This window comes from Cervus canadensis, chromosome 9, assembly GCF_019320065.1.
Source record: "Cervus canadensis isolate Bull #8, Minnesota chromosome 9, ASM1932006v1, whole genome shotgun sequence".
NCBI lineage: Eukaryota > Metazoa > Chordata > Mammalia > Artiodactyla > Cervidae > Cervus > Cervus canadensis.
In genome coordinates, this window is record NC_057394.1 from 75,376,717 (window position 1) to 75,401,706 (window position 24,990).

At 38.6% G+C, this 24,990-nt stretch overlaps 1 long non-coding RNA gene across 1 annotated transcript in view; it reads left to right on the forward strand.

The window, feature by feature from the left end:
• Positions 1 to 24,990, forward strand: part of LOC122447089 — a 142,520-nt gene that overhangs the window by 34,839 nt on the left and 82,691 nt on the right. Inside the window, exon 2 of the long non-coding RNA XR_006271127.1 lies at positions 21,460 to 21,536. This is a non-coding gene — a long non-coding RNA (uncharacterized LOC122447089). The remainder of the gene's footprint in view (positions 1 to 21,459; positions 21,537 to 24,990) is intronic.

Below are 24,990 nucleotides of genomic sequence, written 5' to 3' on the forward strand. Positions count from 1 at the left end.
CTGGGAGGTTTCCTCTGGCCTGTTGCTCTGTCCAAGGAGAGTGGATCATTTTCTTTCTTCTGTTGCCATGACAGCCATAGGAGGGGACCTTTGCTATGCTGCAATGGCTTGTTTGTTTGTTTTCTGTGTCATTCATGAGTTTCTTGTAGGCAGAAATCTTATTTTCGTATAAGCAGTGAACTTAATGAGAGCAAAGCCCCCCATCTCCAGCACAATCCTGGCACAGAGCTGACTTTCAAGGCCTCAGAACTGCTTCTCCCTCAGCCCACATGGTCTTTTGCCCAAGTGTCCCTGTGACTGATCTCCACTCTTAGCGCCTCTTCAGTGAGGCTTCTCTGACCACCTACCCTAAGTATCCCCCTCCAAGTCACTCTCACCTCTCCTCCATATCATACATTTTATCTGTTCTTAGCATCTGCCATCATTTGGCAGTCTTAGCTGATCACCTGTTTCTTGTTTACTTTATTTTCCCCTTAGGCTTGAGGGCAGGGAGCTTATCAGTTTCATTTATTACTTTATCTTCAACATTTAGAAAAAATGGCTGGTACACAAATGTTTTTGAATCAGTGATTCTAACTGACTTTAAAGGCTTAGGTAGTTCACCCATAGTCTACAATCTCTGAGTTTAGTAAAAGGAAAAGTGGTTCCCTTTCACAAAATACTTGGGAAACAGCCAACGTCCCCAAATGTCTAAAGACAAATGTCTTCAGAGAGTTGATGATGACTTCCTGCAATGCTCGCCCTGCTGGAAATAGTCTGTATGGCATTATGGCATGCGCTTACTGCCAGTGCCCTCATCATTCAGTTGACCATGGTAGCCCTTCTGTACTTCAGTCTTACATTTTCGATATATAACAATTTTACATTATTATTATCTATCTCATTATCCCTACTGTTCTACCCTTGCCTGATTTTTTGACAGAGTAATGTTATAGAAGGACACTTAGGTATACAGTCAGTGGTGACAATAAAATCAAGTTGGATAGTATCTATAACTTGAATTATTATAGAAATGTAAATCCAATATAACTTCTGCTGATCTGAATTATTTATTTTCCTAATAATTCAAGTAAATGAGTTGCTACTATATTTTAGAAAGTAAGGCCTGTCTATGTATATGGTATTTCCAAATTGATTGTTATAAAAATCTTGGAGCAGATAACCAGCACCATCTATCTTACACTGAGTTTCCAAATTCAGAGTTTGAAACAGGGTAACCTATATAAATAAGAAGTAACACATATTTACTCATCACAGGAGAAACTGTCAAAAGAATATGGTAAGAGGAAATATGGAAAGAAGCCATCAGATGCCCTCAAAAGGTTAGCTAAATAAAACAAATAAATAGAAACACAATTTGGTTAAAAGTTGAAAAGTGACCACACAATATGCAAAAGTAAAACAGAAGACAGTATTAACACTATGATTAAAGCAAATCAAATTCCTATTTAAAGGTGTATGGAAAACTGAGTCCCATACCTAATGTTTCAAGAATATTTTTTCACCTGTTAAAAAATGGACTCTGCAAGAATAAAAACTCAAACACCTCTTCAGATTTCATATGAATCTTATGTAACAGTATAATTCAAATCAATCTAGCTCAGGTTTTTAAAGTACTTCCTGGAAGCAAATTATCTGGGTTAGTAAGTTGTAGCTTCCTTCAATTTCTTTCCAAGTGATAAAATTTGTGTGATAAAATTTGTGTGTCCAAGTAGATAAAATTTGGCAGAATGACTGTCAAAGCCCCTGAGTGAGCCATAAAATAATAAGCATGATCTGCTTCTTAAGAAGCCTGGTGGAAAATGTCATGCATGTTGGTTCAGTGTAGACTGGTGAGACCTTGCAAGGGGTTAGTTACTTCTCCGTCTCAGGTTCCCCTCTTAATAGACGATGACGGTACCTACTACAGAGGTTTGTTTCAGGGTTTAAATTCACAGGCTGTATGAAAGGGTATATTGCAGAGCAGAGCACAGACCATGGAGCCAGACTTTCTGGGTTCAAATTTGACTTTTGCCCTACACTGCTCTATGTCCTTGGTTTAATTTTCTTACATGAGAAGTGAAAATTAAATACCTACCTCATAGAGATATGTATTTAAATAAAACAATGGTGTCTGGCACATAAAACACTCCCAGTAAAGATTAAAAAAAAAAAAAGAGTGTTGTTTTATTCCTTCATGGTGCTTTCAGGAGTAACATGCTGCTCAGAACTTAAATTGAAAACTACTCTCAAGAAGGATGCAAAATCTGAGTTTAGAAAAGATATTACTGCAATTGTTATTCAGTGCTAATACTATACAAGATTAAAAACAGTTTGAAACTGTCAGAGATACCAGAGGTTCCTTGATCCAACTCCCTGATTGTATAGATGGCATAACTGGGACCTGAGCTGTGATAACACAGCCAATTAGCTGCTGGGCGGGACAAAAACCCAGGGGTCCTGATGACCTCCTAGCCAGTGTTTTGGACATGGCATATTAAAGCAGCAGTAATATTTTGTGATTTTGACTCAGTTGTATCTTTTTTTTAAATGGAGTTGCTGGATAAAATAGCAGGTGCAATTATTTCCTAGCCTTCTTCAAGCAAGAATAAACTTTTGAGAGAATTAGCACCTTTTCCTTCAGTTGTGTTTCAGACCTTGAAACAAGAAGGTTTAGGACCTTAGCTTCCTGAATAGTCCCAAATAGACACCAAACTCAGCTTTCCAGGGACAGCCCCAGTTTATGCCTGTTGCCTTGGTGTCCCAATTTGGATGGTGAGTTTTGTGATTTCTCTACCCAAAGTGCAATCTCAACAAAAGTAATGACGAGAGAAGTTACACAATCTACAAAACTTCCTTTCCAGGAAAAATAAGTAAAAATTCTATTTCTCATGTTCTTTAAAGCATAGGACTAAGGAGAAAGTGTTTGTCAGGGCATAGAAGTATCATCATAATCATATTTACTACTGTGTATTGAGCAGTTGTACAGGCTTCCTGGGTGGCTCAGTGGTAAAGAATCCGCTTGCCAGTGCAGGAGATTAGGGTTCAATCCCTGGGTTGGGAAGGTCCCCTGGTGAAGGGAATGGCAACCCACTCTAGTATTCTTGCCTGGGACATCTCACAGACAGAGGAGCCTGGCAGGCTGCAGTAAATGGGGTAGTAAAGAGTCCGATATGACTTGGTGACTAAACAACAAAAACAATTGGAATAATCTCAATAAAGTATTTACTTTGCCTTCATCAGGTAAGAAGATTAAAGCAAGGATACAAAGTATATGGCAGGTGTCAGAATGTGAAGCAGGGGAGCATGGCTCCACAGACTGGGCTCTGCTCTGCTGTGCTCCTCCTTCATGCATCATGTGCACGGAGTGAAGAGTTCACCAAGTGGGTGCTGTAAAAAGGTTTCTCCGACCGCAGGGGAGAATTTTCTAAAGCAAAGGGAAGAATTTGGCTCAATTCTTGAGGTACATATCCTCTTTCATTTCATAATTTATGGTAGGAGAAAAAAAACGTGTCTCAAATGTCCTGCCCTCTTTGGCAATATCTCCGAGGGAGAGCTGGCACACAGCTGCCATTCCCCTGTCCCCTACTGAAGGTCTGACATCCACCAGGCTCTGGCAGCAGAAATCACAGGAATCATGGAGGAAATGAAGGCCAACACAAGCACACCCACCGTTTCACCACCTCACTCCACCCTTCATTTGCAGCTACACAACTTTCCCTGGGGGCCAATGATCATTGTTTTTCTCTCCATCAGAGAGGTAGTCCAGCTATGTGAAAGAGAAATAGGACAAAGGAAGTGTGTGTGTGTGTGTGTGTGTGTGTGTGTGTTTAAAGAAAGCAACAGTGATTTAGATCACTTAGGTTTGTTCCAAGTAGAAGCAGTGCAGTGAATTGATTTACCTGTAATAGCTCCTTTCAGGATTTTAGACCTAGAGAAAGGATTCTGGTGACACAAAGTGGCTTTGAGGTATCTATTCAGATCTAATTTTCTTTTTTTTTAAAAAAAGGTTTGGAAGAGACAATCTTTTAGGTGCCTATTTCTTTTGTAAATCAAACCTCGAAAACTCCATGGGGCTGTGGGTTTAGAAACAGTTCAGAAGTTCTAGGAAACGCCCACCAATAACAATAAGAACTATTCCGTGTATTTACAGAACAGCTTCTACCATTGGATCATGAAGGCATACTTCAACTGTGAGGTCACTGGTGTTGTGTAAGTCTAGAATTCATGGGGTGATGTGTTCCTTAAAGGAGTTCTGACACGTCTTTGGCAAAAGCTTTCAGATGCTATGGATTGATGCCACTCAGAGTTCTTAGCCCAGGGATATAGATCAGGCTGTGGCATGAATAAGGTACATCAGAAGGCTAACTTTCTGACATAAGATAGGAGGGAAATGAGGTTACTTAAACAAACCATATTTATATGGTGGCCATTTTTTGACAAAAATTCTTCTCAATCTATTAAAAACTATCATTAAGTTATCAAACGTGGTTTTGTCCTCTGATAGACAAAGGAGCAGTGTTTGGACCATCCGAAGAACCCATTTGGTTGAAAGCTGAAAACAAATGTGGTCTTGTCGTCTCTGGATCCTCCTGAGGCCCTGTGCAGAGTTCAGACAGGGATCCCCACAAGGGCGGTCAGCAGTGAGAATGAGCTCTTCACTAAGCAGCTCACTTACCAACACCGCCCTGGGCGGAGAGGCAGGGCTCAGTGCTGGTCCCAGATTACATCACCCACTCCCCATGACCTTGTATGCCAGGCTAAATTCTTCCATTCTGCGATTGGTTTTTATAGAAAATGGCTGAATAATGAAACTTAGAACCATATGCTTTTTTCCCTCTTAAACATTATTCTGAAGATGCAATCAAATAACCCCTGGCTGTTCTGTGCAGCGATTACACTTTATAAATTGTGCCAATCATTCATGTGGAGCTCAACAGGGTATACATAGGAGGCAGCTCAGTGTCCTATGAAGGACATTTAAGGAAGATCGTACTTTTCTTTCATCTTTTTCACAATTTAATGCCCATTAAACTGGATACATGCTTCCCAGGTGGCACAGTGGTAAAAAAATCCACTTGCCAATGCAGGAGATGTGGGTTTGATCCCTGGGTCGGGAAGATCCCCTGGAAACAGAAATGGCAACCTGCTCCAGTGTTCTTGCCTAGAAAATTCCATGGACAGAGGAGCCTGGCAGGCTACAATCCATGGGGTAGCAAAGAGTTGGACATGACTGAGCAACTGAGCACACACACAAACTGGATACTGACTAAGGAATACATATGAAAAATATATTATTGGATATATATTTCAGTATACTTTGTTTCTTTGTATTAAGTACACCTCGAATCTATCTTATAAATAAGGTAGGTGGGTTGTGATCTATGATTCTGTTTATGAGAATCTGCCAGTAGTCATTTAGGACTTCCATTTATGTGCCGTAAAAAAGAGGGTATCATATGATTAAAGGTAGCCATCAAATCCTTTGGTAAATAGCATTGGGCAGCATTTGATACCAAGAAGGTATAAGATAAGGACTTTTTAAACCCAGAGGGTTAAATACAACGAATGAAATGGCTGAATATAGCTGACATTATCGAGCACTATTACATCATTGATGTCATTTACAATTCAACATACACCTCTCAATAGGAATTAAAATAAATGATCTTGGTGAATTTCAGAATAAGTCCATCATACAAAATGAAAAATACCAGCTTGGGTCCAGGGACACTTTTGCCCTTTTGAAGCAAGACGACTGACATTTTCCAGCACTAATGCTATATTTGTTCAGGTTTTGGGATATCATTTCATTGATCATTATTCAGTTCTGTGAATGATCACTGTGCTCTTGAAACACATTATACCTTGCTTGCTGTCTGTTAAACAGAAATGAAAAAAATAGCATATAGGATATCATGACATAGTGACTGATACAAAGAAAACAGTGAGACTTTATTCTTGTAGAAAAGTAGGGAGCTGATAGACTTATTTCCCTCTAGCATGTATTTTTCTAGCAGAGTGAAACCATAAGTAATAAGGCTTAAAAATAAAATACATACCAGTGAAGAGAAATAATAAAATTGCTAATTATTCTGCCAATATTATGGTTTTTTTCTACAAAAGCAACAAAAGCTTTAGCTCCCATTTTGATTTTGATCCATTTTTCTGGAGTTCAGATAAATTACTTTCACTTGGAGTAAAACTGCTTCCTAAATACCTCAAAATTAATATAAAAATGAAGGTATAAAAACATACAGTGAAATGGAAGCTACTACCAATGATTTTCTGAATATGATTCACAATTATATTGTAATCAAAATATAATTCTGACAGGATGCCACAGACTAATTTACAAGGTTCTAAATAATGTATCTGGTCAAAGTAGTGCTTAACATCAGAATGTGCGGGAACACGTTCCAAAGTGAGCAAGCAATGGAATTGGCCCAGATGTGACCATGCAAAGCTCAAAAGTTGATGTCTCAGCCCAGCCTCAATAATTCCTGTGTCCTTTACCTACAGTTGGTTGATTATGTGTGTTAGTTACAGGATGACAGCATCACAATCAACCTGCATCAATGAGTGCCATTTGATAAATTATGGGGGCAAATGCAAATAGTCATGATTTTATTATAATGACAAAAATGACCAGTGTTGCCTGGTTTCTATAAGGCAACACTGTAATCAGGAATTTTCACTGTGACTATTACCTAATAAAATCTATTTAGGCTTTTGTGATGGGTGATTTTCTTTTTACTTCAAATCTAGTGAAAATGAGTTATCATGATCACATTCTTTCTTTCCACTATTATAACCATAATTTCTACCATAAATTACCTTTATCTGCTTAGTAGACATCATGAAAAATTTAAACCTCATCTCTGAGTATGGCATTTTGAATACCGGAAGTGTTCATATTTACATAGATATTTAAGGATATAAAGTAAGAATTAGTAGCCTATAGCATTCTAATTACCATTCTACCCTAGAAATCTAAATCTTAAATTAATCAAAATGCAAAAAATAGAGCTTCCATTTAGATTTGATTAACATAAACAAAAAATACAAGTGTCCCTAGCTTCAGCACTTTTTAAATCCAAAGCTCCCAGCTATATCCACATATCTTGTACAATGATGCAGGGGAGTCAGCGTTATGACATGAAATGCTAGCACTTCCTCAACCATCAACAAGATAAAAGCATATCTTTTTATACACTATCAACACACACTTATATACACTTATATGTATGTACTTTTATACACTTATCAACAGCATAAGAACATGATGAGGATATTCTATGTGGTTTTAGAAGATAAAGTTGAAATCAAATTCTGTTTAATATCTCTCTGATTTTACAGACACTTGAGATAATTGTGGTTTTAATTTTGCATAACACCTGGCTATTTTGATAACTCAATTAATGGTTTTGGATAGATGGATATCACCTGGCATTGCCTTAATAGGAAGGTGATATAATTTGGATGATCATGTGGTATTATAAATCTCTACTGCTTATGCTGGCCAAAGATTACTGTGCAAGAGATTTCCAAGTAAGTACAACTCCAAGCTCATAAAATCAGTGTGATTTATACAATACTGCCCTGTCCTGGACCAACTGCTGATCGTTTCCACCAGTATATATTACACACACTGGGATGACAGCAGGGACTTGGCATCTAATTACAAAGATGAGAACATCTTTTTTTAAAATTCAGGTTTACATCTCAAAGGGATTCATAATGAATGCCAACTGAATTCATTTTTGCCTAAGAAGATCTGAATCTTTCTACCTCAGGAGTCTAGCACCATATTATCTTTAGCAGTAAGGATGCAAGGGGTGTTAATATGGTTACCATATTATTGCCAAGGAAGTAAAGAGAGGAGGTGAAGAAAGATTAGGGCTGTGGCACTCAGGGAGTTTCAGGACAGAATATGTACAAGAAAACATATGTTTCAGCAGGTAGTGATATGGGCTAGAGCATATCTTGTACTGTGAAGACAAGATAAAATTCCACAGACTTGGCTGTTTACAAAAATCCTGCCTCTTTATTTTTTCCATACTTTGTCCTTGGATAAGGCTCTATTAGCAAGTCAAAGAGGAGGATAAAGTTCATGAGTGACTTGTAGAAATGCTATTCAGGACCTAAGACTGCATCTTGGAGATGAGGTATGTTGAATCTCTGTAGGAAATGTTCATAATCTACACCTCTGGAGGGAAAAGCAATACACAGCGGCTGGAACAGGCCACTTTGGAATAAGTATCAGCAAATTAACTTTCCTGTAGGCTTTAGAGTAAATCTTTCCTAGGGGTAGGGAAGTGGTGTGGTAGGAATAGTATGTGAAAGTCAACCAAAAGAAAGTCTCATGGGCCTCATTAAAACAAGCAGGGAGTAAGAAATTCTGAGGATGTGAAGAAATGAGAGGAGCTGGGACTTAGTGACTAATGAGTAAGGGACCGAGGGACCAAGAATTTGCAATCTGGATCAGCTACTTCTTTGCTGGGCCGCTCTGGGAAACTGACTTCATCTCTCTATTCCTCTGGCACCTTGTCTTTTAAGCAAGCTACTCAGTCTTACCTCATGAGGCAGCTGTGAGTAACAGATAATAAAAGCAAGCTTGAAAACTTGCAAGTACACAAAAATTATATAAATATGAAAGAAGAACAAGGACTGTTGGAATATATTATGTAGATTATACTTGATTCAATAAAAGGCTTTCATTTGCCTTTGACATGTATTTTATTCCTTTCATATTCATAAACCAAATGATACTGAGCTTTATTACTTATCTAAAAGACTTTGCAAACCTTCTGAGATTGTTGCCACATTAGAAGCAAATGAAAGATTTACAACACAAGATACTGTTCCTGATAGAATGGGGCCAAGCAGAAAGGCAATGAGACAATATTGATTTTTTGCCCAGCAATTCCTTGGCTCGAAAGAGTTCAAAAGAGTTCAAAAAATGATGTTAAAACTCAGCAGTATTTCTTTTCTGTTTGTTTTATATTCTTACCCATATGAAGGTTCCAGCTTATAGGGTATAAACTTATACCAAAAAATGCCATCTAGTGTCATCCATAATTCTCATATATGTCATTTAGCTAATTTAAAGTAGATTTAACCTAGAAACTGTAGTGTTTAAAGTAGATTTAATCTAGAAACTGTAGTGTTTCCCTAAAACATATGTGTATTAGTTTCTAGACTTTGACAAAGTGAAAGCCCAATAAAAATCATCATGAACTATGTGAATGTTTACATTCAGGCCAAGCCACAAATTTGGCTTCTGCTTAGAAATCTCTAACAAACAAGCTGGAACATACAAAAACTTCTGACTGGTAGCATTGTTTTCACTTCCAAAAAAGACAGTTAAGAGCAGCATATAGCCAATTTCTTATTAGTTTAAATGGATACACACCTATACCCCTCTTTCAGAACATTTGAAATAATGACTAGCAACTTCCAGTGAAAGAAAGTGAAGTCGCTCAGTCATGTCCGACTCTTTGCGATCCCATGGACTGTAACCTAGTAGGCTACTCCGTCCATGGGATTTTCCCGGCAAGAGTACTGGAGTGGGTTGCCATTTCCTTCCAGTAAAAATGTTCATTATTTACAATTTTATATGTCAGTTATACCTTAATAAACCTGCAAAAAAGTTGATTCTGTATAAATTTGCCAATGAACTGACTTTACTGTTGTATTAATACCAGTGAAGTACAATTAGAAGTGGACTGCACTTCTAGGCACAGACGCTGTTTTAATGTGGTATTTGGCCATCACAGTTGTGGTAGCCTGAACTGAAAGAGGAGTTGACTTGGGGACCCAACCTGCAACCGAAGGCATGTCAGAAGTGAAACTGTCTGTTGAGACAATTTACACAAGGCAATTTTTGTTTAACAACTTTATTTAACAACTTAAATTAAGTTGAGAAGTATAAAATCCATCAATGGATAGTTAATGTTTTGGGGAAAGGGTCGTTTTAGAATATGCTATCATTTTGACCTGTCAAACGGAATATTCATTCCAGCTATACCAACCTTTTTACTGTTCAATACGTGTGCCAGACTTGCTCCTGACTTGGAAAGGTTTGCCATTCCATCTATCTAGAACCATCTCCTTGCTCTTCATGGACATAGTTCCTTATGCCATTTAGAACTCAATTCAAATTTCACCATTTCAGGGAAGTCCTCCCTGATCTAAAACAGAACCATCACACCTACAGCTTCTCTCACACTAATGCTTTTACATTGTTGTCATTTGATCGCTAAGACATGTTCAAGTCTTTTCGACCCCCTGGACTGTAGCCTGCTAGGCTCCTCTGTCCATGGGATTCTCCAGGCAAGAATACTGGACTAGGTTGCCATTTCCTTCTCTAGGGGATCTTCCTGACCCAAGGATTGAGTGTTCGTCCCCTGCTTGGCAGGTGGATTCTTTACCACTGAGCCATCTGAAAACTCCACTTTCATGTTATACATCCCTTATTTACTGGCCTTTATGAAGCTCTCACTATCCTTCATTTCCATAAAGCATTTGACATTATCAAAACAAGACCATCATCATGCCATCTCAAATTCTTCAGGGAAAAAAAACAACAACTTTGTTTTCATAACAGTGAAATCTTTAAGTGGTCTCCTACTTCCCAGGTTACTTCCAACCTCTACCTCTTGTTCTCTCAATGTTAGGGCTCCAAGGCTCTGAATATATGGATTTTTACAGTTTCAACCATTAATCTCATGTGGATGATGGTCAAATTCATCTTTTTGGTAGCCCAAATCTATTAGCCAAGTTTTAGCTCTTTATTTCAGCAGACTGTTATGCATTTTTTCTCAGTATGTCATAACTCTTTAAGATAAGATTTCTGAAGCCAAAGCCTACCTCAACTCTTCCTGGGGAGTAGGAAAGGACAGACCTTGAAAGCAATAGCTCTCGTTGACATCCCCATCAGTGTTCACTGTTCTACTTGGGCTTCATCTTTAGATGTATAGATAACCCTTTCCTCTCTCAGCCCTCATATAGACTCCATTACCAGATACATCCAGCTCTTGGCTTGTAATTTCTTCCCGTCTGTTCCTTCTTGCTACACTCACCCTTAAGTCATGCCCAAATAAAGTCTCCTAAATGTTCTCAATGCCTCAAAACTCTCTTTTCCCTACCATTACACTAAGATCATTTTTTTCTTCCTATTTAAAACTCTTAAAGGACTCCTATTGCTTATAAGATAAAGTAAATATTCTTTTAGCTTATTGTTCAAAGTTCAAAACAATCTTGTTCTAAAATACTCATATAGCCTCATTCTTCATTTGACCCTCCATTCACCTTGCACTGTGGTATAAGTGGAATATTCCCTGTACATACCATCCTGCTCCTGTACCTTTCATTATAATATAATGGCTCTCCTCATCTGCCCTCCCCTCAATTTTCTGCATCGTTGACACTGTTTGAAAACCTGTCATCAATTCAAGGCTAAGGCAGATGCTTCTTCATCTCTTAAGTGTCCTCTGATACCACCCTTCTCCTATGTAATTTACAAGCATGGACGGTATACTGATTCCTTATATGCAAGGAGAATAGAACCAAACCCACCAAGTACCTAACATGCACTGGACACTGTGCTGGGCATGACTGTCTCATTCAATCCTCACAAGAATCTTTCAATGCTATTGTATCAACCCAAGTTCACACACCTAGGTGATGGAACACTAAAAAAACAAAAGTAAAATAGAAACAAAAAACCAAGAATGGAGTAGTGTAAACTAAGAATAAAAGAACTCCATGTCTATAGTTCCATTTTATGACACTGATAACATCAGGTCATAATGCACTTACTAATGGATGTGTCCTTTTTCCACATCTAGATCTACGGTTCCTTTAGGACTATGTCCTCTTAGTCCCTGCCCAGTGCCCTTTTCCCTGGTTCCATTTTACTTATCATCCAGGTCTCAAATGAAACATCATTTCCTCAATGAACCTTTCCCCACCTGCATTTTTGTCCCATCCCAGGTGAGGTCCTCTTGTTACACAATCTTATCAGCCATTGTACCTTCGGGTTTCACATCCCCAAATTCACCACTGGAACCTTTGGGTTCCATATACCCAGATTCAACCAACCACATAATTTAGCCATGTACTGGCAATTATTTACATAGCATTAACACTGCTTTAGGTATTGTAAGTAATCTATAGGTGATTTAAAGTATACAGGAAGATGTGCATAGGTTGTATGTGAATACAAATGCAGATGCAAATACTATATCATTTGGGGCTTCCCAGGTGGCTCAGTGGTAAAGAATCCACCTGCCAATGCAGGACACACAGGAGACATGGGTTTGATCCCTGGGTTAGGAAGATCTCCTAGAGGAGGAAATGGCAACCCATTCCAGTATTCTTGCCTGGGAAATCCCATGGACAGAGGAGACTGGCAGGCTACAGTTCATGAGGTCACAGAGTCAGACACAATTTAGTGACTGAGCATGCACATGCTATGCCATTTTATATAAAGGACTTGAGCATCTCCAGACTTTACTATTCTCAGGGGTCCTGGAGTTAATCACCCGCATATACTGAAAAATGACTGTACTTTGTAGCATTGCTACAATTAATGAACATTTCCTGTATTTATACATTTTATTGCCTACTAATATCCAGGTATTAACTTATTTAGCTACTAAAGCAAGAACTAAGAGTCGGACACAACTGAAGTAACTTAGCACGCACAAACTAATTTAAGGGCAGATACCATATCTCTCCTTCATAAGTGTATCATCAATGCCTCACACAGTATTTGGCTCACAGTAGGCATACATAAATATTTGCTGAGAGAATAAACAAATACCTCAGTATCTAGGACAGTGCCTATTGGCATATCATAGGCTTTTCCTATACCCTGATCCACCATCACTGAAATATTCCCTTTTTGATGACTTAATAGATGGATCAATAGATATATGAACAATTCTCAAAACTCCCCTAGTCTAGATTTCTGAGACTGGCATCCCAAGAATGATAGATATATAAAAGAAAGAGCAGAATGTTTCTATTGTCTAATATATTTTGGTGCTGATTATTAAAACCACCAGCATACTACCTGTCCCAATAGACCTCACCTTTAAGTGAGTTTCTTCTTTCCTTCTTTCCTTCCCTCCTCTCTCTCTCCCTTCCTCCCTCTCTCTCTCCCCCCACCTTTCCCTCCCCTTCCTTCCTTCCTTTTCTTTCTTGCCTTCCTTTTTTTAAAAGGCAAATCTAATTCTGGCAAGAAATGTATTTTTAATATGCTTGGCACAGCGGCTTCTGTGGAGTTAGAAATGTTAAACAATACAACACAACATAAATAATACAAATAACATAAATAACAAATAGTACTACAGTGTTAACATTAAACTGGTTCATTCAAGGAGTGGCAGCAACAAGTGTTGGTTCAAAGAAATTAAACACCTGGAGATTCCATAGATACACAGTATGTATTAACTGGTCTGAGTAGTACTTACAACCCATGAGAAATTTGTTTTCCCACACAGCTATTTCCATCTCAAGTTTAACACAGACCACATTGAAAGACCTCTTTGTTTGGGTGCAGTGTGATGCTGTTGGAACAGTACCTAAATGTCAAGATGGTATCTCTTAACACCATAGATTTACACAGCACTGTGCTTCACAGAAGCCCGATTGTGGTGGTGTTTTAAAATCAGAATTGTGCCAAAGACCTGGCGCTCCGCAAAGGATGCCAAATGGTTACCTTGGAAAATCTCTTCTCAGAAACCGGGTGGGTGCTGCATCATACTATCCTGCCCAAAGGTGAAGTCCTGCCTGCATTAGCTCTGTACTGTCCCAGGAACCAGTTCTAAGAGAAGCAGCACTGTTCAGACAATGGAAAGTATGCTTCTTCCAATGGTGCCTAGCATAGAGGAAGCACTCATCAGTTCAGTTTAGTCGCCCAGTCGTGTCCAGCTATGTGCAACCCTGTGGGCTGCAGCACACCAGGCTACCCTGTCCATCACCAACTCCTGGAGTTTACTGAAACTCCTGTCCACTGAGTTGATGATGCCATACAACCATCTCATACTCTGTCATCCCCTTCTCCTCCCGCCCTCAATCTTTCACAGCATCAGGGTCTTTTCAAATGAGTCAGCTCTTCGCATTGGGTGGCCAAAGTATTGGAGTTTCAACTTCAGCATCACTCCTTCCAATGAATATTCAGGACTGATTTCCTTTAGGATGGACTGATTGGATCTCCTTGCAGTCCAAGGGACTCTCAAGAGTCTTCTCCAACACCACAGTTCAAAAGCATCAATTCTCTAGCACTCAACTTTCGTTATAGTCCAGCTCTCACATCCATACATGACTACTGAAAAAACCATAGCTTTGACTAGACGGACCTTTGTTGGCAAAGTAATGTCTCTGCTTTTTAATAAGCTGTCTAGGTTGGCCATAACTTTTCTTCCAAGGAGCAAGCATCTTTTAATTTCATGGCTGCAGTCACCATCTGCAGTGATTTTGGAGGCCCCCAAAATAAAGTCTCTCACTATTTCCACTGTTTACCTATCTATTTGCCATGAAGTGATGGGACTGGATGCCATGCTCTTAGTTTTCTGAATGTTGAATTTTAAGCCAACTTTTCCACACTCATTATACTACTGATTGATCTTCTAAGTCTAAAAATCAGTATCTCCAGCCCAGTTTTACTCTGAGCACCAGCCTCCAACTGCCCCCTCAACACCTCTTCTTGAATCTCTGCTACTCAGGAGCCAAAGCAGAACTATTGATTCCTATACACTCTCCAACCCATGCCATAGGCTAAATCAACTTCTACCCCAGGTCCTCTTCAACTCTGTAAAGGGCACCACCGTCTACCAAGTTCCTTAAGAAAAAAACATAGGGTTCTTATGGATTACTCTTGATTTATAACATCCCACTGAAATTCACCAGTCAGTTCTGTTGACTAGTAAGTTCTGATGCCTACAGCATCCTCTCTTGCTGAACTGGCTTCTCTCCTTCCACTCTAGTTCCTTCCAAGTCCATTGCTGAATTTTCCAGCAGCCTGGGTAACAGTGCACACCAGAATATTCATTCCCTGACAGCCTCCTAGAATATTTAAAATGAAATAAGATCCACTGTTCTGCTCCTGCCAAAGGAGAACCCCATATGCTACTTGTTTCCTACTCACTAGGCACTATCCAACCACAAAGGCTTTGTAAGGCCACAGAGATATTCAACATACCAAGTGATTCTACGCTAATCGGCTTGGCACCTGCTGGACCTGCTGCTTAAAATGCACCTCTCAGGTCTACATGGGACTTCCTCCTTCATGTCTTTCACACCACTGTTTAAACACCATCTCTTCAGATTTCCCAGTCTCCTTTGTTCTCAATTATATCATTTTGATTTTTTTCACAGCACTTGATTAAATATCTAAAAGTATTATTTGCTCCTGTGAACTTATGTATCTTCCCACTAGTTTATAAACTCCTTGAGACTGACTGTAAATGGTCACTGCTGCACCCTAGCATGTAGAAGTGTGATTGACTGACTGGCTGGAAATGAAGCTAAGACCAACATCTGCCTCAGTGGGACCAGGCATCTTCCTGAGTCCTGAGATTTCAAAACTCTTACAGAGCAATATCTGGTTAGGATCAGTCACAGACAATATAAAAGAATCTAAGCTCAATTTTCCAAAAAAACAAAATGAAACAAAAACTGAGACAATGTGTCCAAAGAGATAATGTGCATTTAGGCAGCACTTAAACTCTACCTGAGACCTGATTTTCAAGCTAAGCCCGGGCGCACCCGGGGAAGCTGGTACTCCGGGCTCCCAAGCACCTCTCTGTTGCCAGAGCAACTCTTCTTTAACATGCTTTTTAAAAATAAACATATAATTGGCTTCCACAAGAATGGATATCTGATAAATAGGATTCACCACTAAAAAAGAATTAAGGGACTGCTTAATATATATGTTTATGTGCATTTAAAACCTCAGATCCTAATAAGTGTAAATCTATGGCTGATTCATATCAATGAAAAAAAAAAGCAAAAAAAAATAAATAAATAAAACCTCAGATCCTAAAGAAAAAAATCAGTCCTGAATATTCATTGGAAGGACTGACACTGAAGCTGAAACTCCAATCCTTTGGCCACCTGATGCGAAGAGCCGACTCCTTGGAAAAGACCCTGATTCTGGGAAAGATTGAAGGCAGGGGGAGAAAGGGACCGTGGAGGATGAGATGGTTGGATGGCATCACCGACTCAATGGACATGAGTTTGAGTAAACTCCGGGAGTTGGTGATGGACAGGGAAGCCTGGTGTGCTGCAGTCCACAGGGTCTCAAAGAGTCAGACATGACTGAGCGACTGAACTGACTTGAAAACCTCAGAAAACAGATAGGGGGCATTTCGAGTCATCGCATGCTACTCACTGCCTTTTGGTGCCACTGGCGCAGCTCTTGCTGAGACCCCCTCATTCTTTTAGCTGGCCCTGACAGTATCTGGAAGTATCTTCTGTCCCATCTGGTAATCCCTTCTTCACCCTACTCTTAAATTAACATCTCTCCTTCCAAGCCCACATCTGAGCTGCCCCTCCCCTGTGGCTGCTGGTGCTACTGAGCTCCTGGTACACTCAGCAGCCTGGCCTGTGACCACTGCCCTTACTTCACTCTTCCTTCCCTGTCTCTGCAGCCTGCACAGAATCTAAACCAGCTGTGCCCAACTATTCACTTGACATTTTCCAACCAGACCTGAAATTCTCCTTTCTCATATATGGCTGTCCTAGGGCATTCCTCATATTGACTTGCCTTTTCACGTGAACTTGCCAGTGGAAATACCATCTGTGCTCCCTTAGGTTTCCCATTCTGCACCCCCACCTCACCTTGCCTTCTGGGACATACATCCCTCTCCCCCTGTGCCCACAACTCTGTATGCACCACTACTATGACATAAGTCACGCTATTTTCCTCTCTGGACTAGAGACGTAGCCAGCACTTGTAGAGAGAGATGAGACTTAGAGCATGGGACTGTTGCAGGTCCCATGTCAACACATACTACTTGTGCAAGTTTGGACTTCTCTCTCAGAGCTTCAGCCTCTTTACCTACAAAAATATATAGAATAATACTGACCTCTCAAAGTTGTAAATATTGATACATATGAAAATAATTTGGAAGCTATAAATGTGATGTGTTCTTATTTGCTGCTTGAGGGCTGGGACTATTTCCATCTATCTTTGTACCTGCCTCTTAGCCCTGATGCCTCTGTAGCAGAGTTCATTCATTTCAACAAAACTCTGAGAAAAGGAGAAAGGATTCATTCTGATTCAGTGTCTCAACTTGAACTTTCAAGTCACCCAGAAGAGTTCTTTCAGATCTGGGCAGGCTTGGGGGAAATGGGGTGGGGGGAGGAGGGAGAATGATTGAAAGAGAAGTTATTGGGCTATTTATTAACTGAAAGCAGTAAATTTGCATGACAGATTAACTGGGGGTAGGTCCAGATGAGACCCTGACAGGGCTGCTGTGATGTTAGGACCATGCTGGGTCTCTCAGATTTCTTAGAAGTCCAGCCCCCAGGAGTTGGGGAGCTCCCAGCCCAAGAGCTCTTTAAGAGAGAACTTGAATGAGACATTTGAATTAAGATGTGTATAGGTTTGTTTGATGGCCATAGTGTACAATATGCTCCCCACCAGGCTCCTCTGTCCATGGGATTCTCCAGGTTAGAATACTGGAGTGGGTTGCCAATGCCCTCCTCCAGGGGATCTTCCCAACCCAGGGATCGAATCCACCTCTCTTAGGTCTCCTGCATTGGCAGTCAGGTTCTTTACCACTAGCGCCACCTGGAAAGCCCCTCAGAAGGGGGTTAGATAGGAGAGTAAGAAAATGGGCTCCCTGGAGTGATGCTCCATGGAGAAGTTTTAAAGGATGATCTGGTTTCTGCATTCAAGTACCAAGGCTTGGTTGATGCAGGGACATTTCAAGAGAAGCTGTGCCTGATTTCCTCTGATTCAGCTTCTTTCCATCTTGTAGTGCTGGATCACCATGTCGAGCTATTTCAGTTGTACACTGAACAAGGGTACACATAGGAAGATATCATTCACATACTAAATTTGTGACTTTTTGTTGTTGTTGCAAGTTTCTGCCAAAAAAGTCAAATAAGTGTCTTCACCACCACTGTTGGGATACACACATATTGGATCATCACTATTCCTTAATCATCTAGCCTGCACCTCTACTCCCCCCGCAACTCTTTAAAGACAAGGACTGTGTCTTAGTCATATTTATTTTGGTAATATATATTTACAGGACCTGAAATACAATATTTATTCAGTAAATCTGGTTGTCTGACTGATGCATGTGGGTTTTATAAGTTTTATCAGGAGGTTTCATATTTTCCATTTTTTCTTCATTCCTTTTATGTTTTCCTCCCAGACTTCAGGTTTTGTCACAGAGATAGTACTTTCAACAAACAATATAAATCCTCACCCAACACACAAGTTAGAAAATATCATGGCAGGAAACCCCATGAGGAAATAATCTTTTCAGGACCTAGTTTTCCACCCTTTCTGCATTTCCAAGTTATCAGATGCATTTTCCTACAACCTAAAATTCAGGACACTGATCAAGTCAGTTAAGACAATTTTATTCCAAGCCTGCTGAGTATAAAGGGCTGCATTTTGCTCTGGGAAGGGATTCAAAGTCTTTCCAAATAAATGGCTTGCTTGTCTAGCTGTCAGAGTGTGGACTTCTTTGGCACTCTTACCCTAGTCCTGATTCAAGTTTATGTGCCAGAAACGGAACTTCTGCCTCTTTCAAATTCAACAAGGTCTTCAGACCATGGTAGTCTTGCACAATATGGACCTGGTATTAGAGCAACTGAGGGTATTTACAGTGTATTTAAATAACATAGTGCAAAGAATAGGAGGTTTGAAAGTCTGGCTGGATTTGGCGAACTGACTTCCATAAATCTAAGACCTGAAAAATACATTTTTTGTTCAAACGTTGGAAAGATTTTTGTCAACTTTTTGCTTCATTAGGATTTCTTTAAGTTTTCCTGGTAACCAGGAACAAGTTTCACAATTTGTGTCACACTTGGCTCCTGTTCCGGGGAGTGAGGGAAAGCTTACTCTTGCTTCAGTAACCCCTGCACAGTGGAGGATAAGGAGCTCAGCATGGAGGAGGCCTGCCAGCAGTTAACCCTGCCAAAGCAAACAGGAATTAGTGTGGACAATGGGACGATTATGTGGTGGAAAATGGATACCCTGAATGAAGGCAGGAAAGCCACATCAATTGTATTTAGAAACTGCGTCTTACCCCCAGGTTATAAAGCCATCCCTCAGAGCATTCAGAAGATGTTGCTGTTTCACTGAAAACTCACCCACCAAAGGTCAATGGGTGGAGCTGAAACAGTGCTTTTCTCTTGTAACTTCCTCTGGTGAAAAACCTGAGCTCAGTCCAGGCTCAGCAGAACTGATGAAGGCTATGTCCTTGAGTGTAAATGATTTTTCACTCCCTGTTTCTTCCTTTTTAAGAACCAAAATCAAATGAATAATTCTGTTTTAAATGAACAATAAAGCCAAACTATACAATGAATCATATGACACTCATGTAATCATCATCCAAGATTTCTATGTATTACTATTATTTGAGAGAGATCTGTTTTATTCCATTTTGTTTTCTAAAAGAAACATAACTTTTAAGATACAGTAAATCCCCATCTTCATCCTTCCCTACCTAGGAGGTACCACCTGAAGTTGACATGGATTGTTCCCATGTGGTTTTTAGGACTTTTATCACATATGTTTTTATTCATAAAATTTTATATAAAAAGATCTTGTGTGTTTTTTAAACTTACATGAATAATACAGTTATCTTTTAAGATTAACTTTTGCACTGAAACTAATGTTTTTGAAGTTTATTATTCCAAGTACTGGTAAATTTAGCCTTAAGATTATTTAATATTCCTTCAAATTAAACAAATAAATCTAGCCTTCTATTCAAGGGCATGCATTTTCCCCACTTTATCACAAAGAATACAATCAACATGCTTGCACATTGATTCTAGCATGTGTATCTAGTACTTAAGTAAACAATAAATTAGAAGTACATTTGCTGAACCATAGTTAACTTTACCAAATGATGGCAGAATTGTTCTCCAAGAGGCTGAACTAATTTACGAACCCTCCAGAAATATGTAACGTATTCACCATAACTTTATGTCAATAGATTATGTTTTGCTAATCTGATATGCTCAAATGGCAGCTCACTGTTTCATTTTTCAATTTCCTGGTAACTAGTAAACTTGAGCTCAACTAGTAAAGTTGAGCGTATTTTCATTTTTCATATGCAATTGCTCATGTGTGTTTCTTGCTTTTAAACTGCCTCTTCATAAGTTTTTAGCTACACTGCCTGCACGCTAAATTGCTTCAGTCATATCTGACTCTATGTGACCCTATGGACTGTAGCCCAATAGGCTCCTCTGTCCATGGGATTCTCTAGGCAAGAATACTGGAGTGGGTTGCCATGCTCGCCTCCAGGGCATCTTCCTGACCCAGGGATCCAACTCCCATTTCCTATGTCTCCTGCTTTATTAGGCAGATTCTTTACCATTAGCACCACCTGGGAAGCCCCTTAGCTGCATTTCTACTGTGTTATTGTAGAGGTTCTTTATATATATATATATATTTGAATGTTTAAGTTCTAATTTTTCATCAAGATGTATTATAAGAGTTTACAAGAATTATATTCCTACTAAAAAAATTTTTGTCATGCCAGCTGGAATGTGAGACCTTAGTTCCCTGAACAGGGATCAAACCCATCATTCCCCTGCACTGGAAGGTGAAGTCTTAACTACTGGACAGCCAGGGAATTCCCAGTAGAGATTTTTTATAAATTTGGGGTTTATATGTGGTTCCCATAGATTTTCCCAGTCAGTGACTTTCCTTTTCACTTTGTTAATGGTTTCTCATAACTTTTAATATAGTTTAAATTTGTTTTCTAAAGTAGTTAGATGTATTAATCTTTCTATAATTTACTGGTATTTTGTGATTTTATAAAAAAAGAACTCTAGGTTTATATACTGAAATTTCTTCTATGTTTTCTCTCTTTACATTATTAACATATTTATTACACCCTCTACTCCCATGAACCTAAGTCTTTGAGTAAATACATCTTCCATGTTTTTTCTAATTTTTTTTTTGTCTTTAAGCCACTTGGGAATGTGAATTTGTATGTCATGAAAAAGTAGTTTAATGTTATTTTTTTCCATATGTAATCAATTGGCCCACACAATTTGTTGAAAATTCTACTTTCCCCACTGATTTATAACATTGCCTGTCATATCCCAAGTTTATTCTAGGGTATGTTTTTAATGTCTTCATGCTCTCAATGATCCCTTTTTCTATCTCTAAACCAGTACTATACTTTTAAAATTACAATAGTTTTGTTAAAAGTCTTAGTATAAGTAATTTTTATCTTTATCTTTTTTTCCTTCCCCTACTTTTCTTTCTTCCAGATTTTCCTGGCTTTTGTTGACCTTTTACTCTTCCATAAAATTGCAAATCAGCTTGTCCAGTTCTTCAGAAAATCCTGGTGAGAATATGACTGCAATTATGTTGAATTTATGAATTAATTTGGAGAAAATTGATGTCTTTATAATCTTTTCATACACAAAAACATGGATTTTAACAAGGTCTTCATTTATATCTTTCAATAAACTTTCACAAATGTTTTCTTTATAAATTTGAACATTTTTGTTAAGATTTATTTCTAGACAGCTTATCAATTTAGTTATTAATATAAATTGCATCTTTTACTATTTAATTATTTGTTGCTCACTTATAGTAAAGAAAATGATATTTTCATATTCTATACAGTATCTTGATAAAATCCAAAATTCCTTATTTGTTCCAATAATTTGTATAAGTTTCAGACTATCCCGTGTGGACAATTGTATCAATGATGAAAGTTTTGTTATGCCTTTCTAATTAGTATAGCTGTGTTCCCGCCCCCACTTTCAGTTTGCACCAACAGAAAAGAAACAATGATAGCTAGAAAACTTTCTCATTTCTGGTTTTAGAGCATGCTTTTGTTTTATTTTTAATGTTGATGTAATGAATTTAAAATAACTTGTAATGAGTTATTAATTTTTTTCATGTTTTTTGTTTTTTCTGCAATTCCTTCTCTTCCATCAAAGTAATCATTTATTACTTTTACCTTTTATGTTAATGGTGTAACATGTTAATATAATTTCAAAATTTAATAATTAACCATAATATATGTAGGATTTTCATATATTTTATATACTTTTATATATTACATAATATATGTTTAATTTTCTAATATTTTATTTAGAATTTTTTTTCCTATGGTCATGAGTAAGATCAGCCTATTGTTCTCTTTCTATGGAGGGTCCATGATAGTTTAGGCATGAGATTACACTGACTTCATAAAATGAGTTGTTACTTTTCTTGTTCTGATCTCTGGAAGAGTTTACACAATATAAAATAGATATGATCCATTCAGTGGAAATTTGGGAGAATATGCACATAAACTATTTTAGACTGGAGGATTTTTAAGGGAGTTAGATTTTGATCCATTGATCCATTTTCATAAGTGGCTATAGATCTGTTTAGATTTTCTATTTCTCATTGCATCACTTTTGTTAAATTGTTGTTGCTGTTCAGTCGCCAAATTGTGTCCAACTCTTCACAACCCCATGGACTGCAGCACACCAGGTTTCCCTGTCCCTCACCTTCTCCCAGAGCTTGCCCAAGTTCATGTTCATTGCATTGGTGATGCCATCCATCCATTTCATCCTGTCACCCTCTTCTCCTTCTGCCTTGAATCTTTCCCAGCATCAGGGTCTTTTCCAATGAGTCTGCTCTTTGCATCAGGTGGCCAAAGTATTGGAGCTTCAGCTTTAGCAACAGTCCTTCCAATGAGTATTCAGGGTTGATTTCCTTTAAGATTGACTGGTTTGATCTCCTTACTGTCCAAGGGACTCTCAAGAGTCTTCTTCAGCACCACAGTTCAAAAGCATCAATTCTTTGGCACTGCCTTCTTTATGGTCCAGCTCTCACAACTGTATGTGACTATTGGAAAGACCATAGTCTTGAGTTTGTTAAGTTATGGTTTTCTAATTCATCACAGACCAAAACTTCCATGAAACACAAAATTATGTGTTTGTATGTTGCAGCCATATAGAAAATACTTTCTTGAGTTCTAAGCACATACTCTCAATTTCTGTGCTTACTTCATTGCAGGCTGGTAACAAACAGCTCACTGACCGGTTAGCCAACTATACTGTGCTAGCACTGTTTTACGAAATCATCCATTTGTCAAACTTTACAAATCCATTACCATGGACCATTGTTCATGATATCTCATATTATCTTTAAACACTGCTATTGTATGTGTGGCTATATTGTGTGTTCAGTTCTAGTAACAGGAAGTGTGAGATAATGGAAAGCAATTTAGTCAGAAGCAGCAGCTTAATCCACAGCTTTGGTATTTATGAGCTGTGCAACTTTGGGCAAGTCACTTCTCAGAGATTCAAATTTTTTTTTGGTAAATTAGGTCAGGGCTTTTTTTAATAGATAAATTTGCTCTCTCTTCCAGTAAAGCATTTTTTTTTCAAATGGAGTCTAACATTGAAGCAGATCAATGTGGAATATTCTGTTGAAGAAAAAGTGGTACTGCCCTTGCCCCACTCTTTCCCACACCCAGGAAGCCCCTGAAGCACTTCCACCATGCCCCCTAGGGCTAGGACAGCTTCCACTACTAGTCTACCTTGCAAGGGTTTGAGGTGAACTTTCCTCGAGCTGGCATCTAGCCAATAGCCAATAAGGACTCAGCCAAAGTGATTACATTAAGTACAATTTCCATGAGGACTAAAAGAGTCATCCAGGTTTCCCAGCAACAGAAATCAAGGTCCACTACCTACAACAGAGTAAAAAACATCCTTTCAAACATGGGAAAAGATGGTTAATTGAGTTTAATCCTTACTCTTTATCATGATGCAACAAACAGAAGTGATCTTCAGGGCAACAATAATTTTCCTGTTTCTTTACCTTCGATCTTCCACTATCTCCTGAGCTGCAACATGGCAATCGTCTACTAAAACACAAGAGTAGAATTTCCATTTTACTGAAAGGTGCTAGTTACTTTTTTTTTCTTTTGGTGATCCAAGTTTTATTTGAGAAAGGAAATAAATGAGAGGAGAATGATAATAATGGGAACATTTTCTTCTTTCATAACATAGTACATGAAGGAAAATACTCAAACACACATTGAGGGATAGCATTGGTCTCTTTATTTTTTTTTAATGAGCATCATATCTCCATTTTATAAATTAGAAAAATTCACTCAGAGGTTAAGCAATTCATTTAAGTTCTCAGGCCTGTTACATGGAAGATCCAGGGGGAAAAAATAGTTTTTTAAAAGACTGATTTATAATTTTTATTACAGTATTAACTTCTTATAATGATTTGGTCAAGGGTTTATTTATAGTTTCCTTGTTTCTCCCTAGTTTTCACTTCAAAAATATTTAAGCCTAGTGAAAAAATAGATTATGAATAGCATATAGACTTCACCTAGATTCACAAATTAACATTTTATCTATTTTTTTTTGTATGTATGTGTATATGCATTTTTAGGCTGAACTATTTAGTTACTTGGGCTTCCCAAGTGGCTTGAGGTAAAGAATTCACCTTCCAAGCAGGAGACAAAAGTTCAATCCTTGGGTTGGGAATATCCCCTGAAGAAGTAAGTAAGTAAGTAAGTAAGTGAAGTCGCTCAGTCGTGTCCAACTCTTTGCAACCCCATGGACTGTAGCCCACTAGGCTTCTCTGTCCATGGGATTCTCCAGGCAAGAATACTGGAGTGGGTTGCCATTTCCTTCTCCAGGGGATCTTCCCAACCCAGGGCTTGAACTCGGGTCTCCTGTACTGCAGGCAGATGCTTTAACCTCTGAGCTACCAGGGAAGCAAGGAAATGGCAACCCACTGCAATATTCTTGCATGAAAAATCCCATGGACCAAGGAGC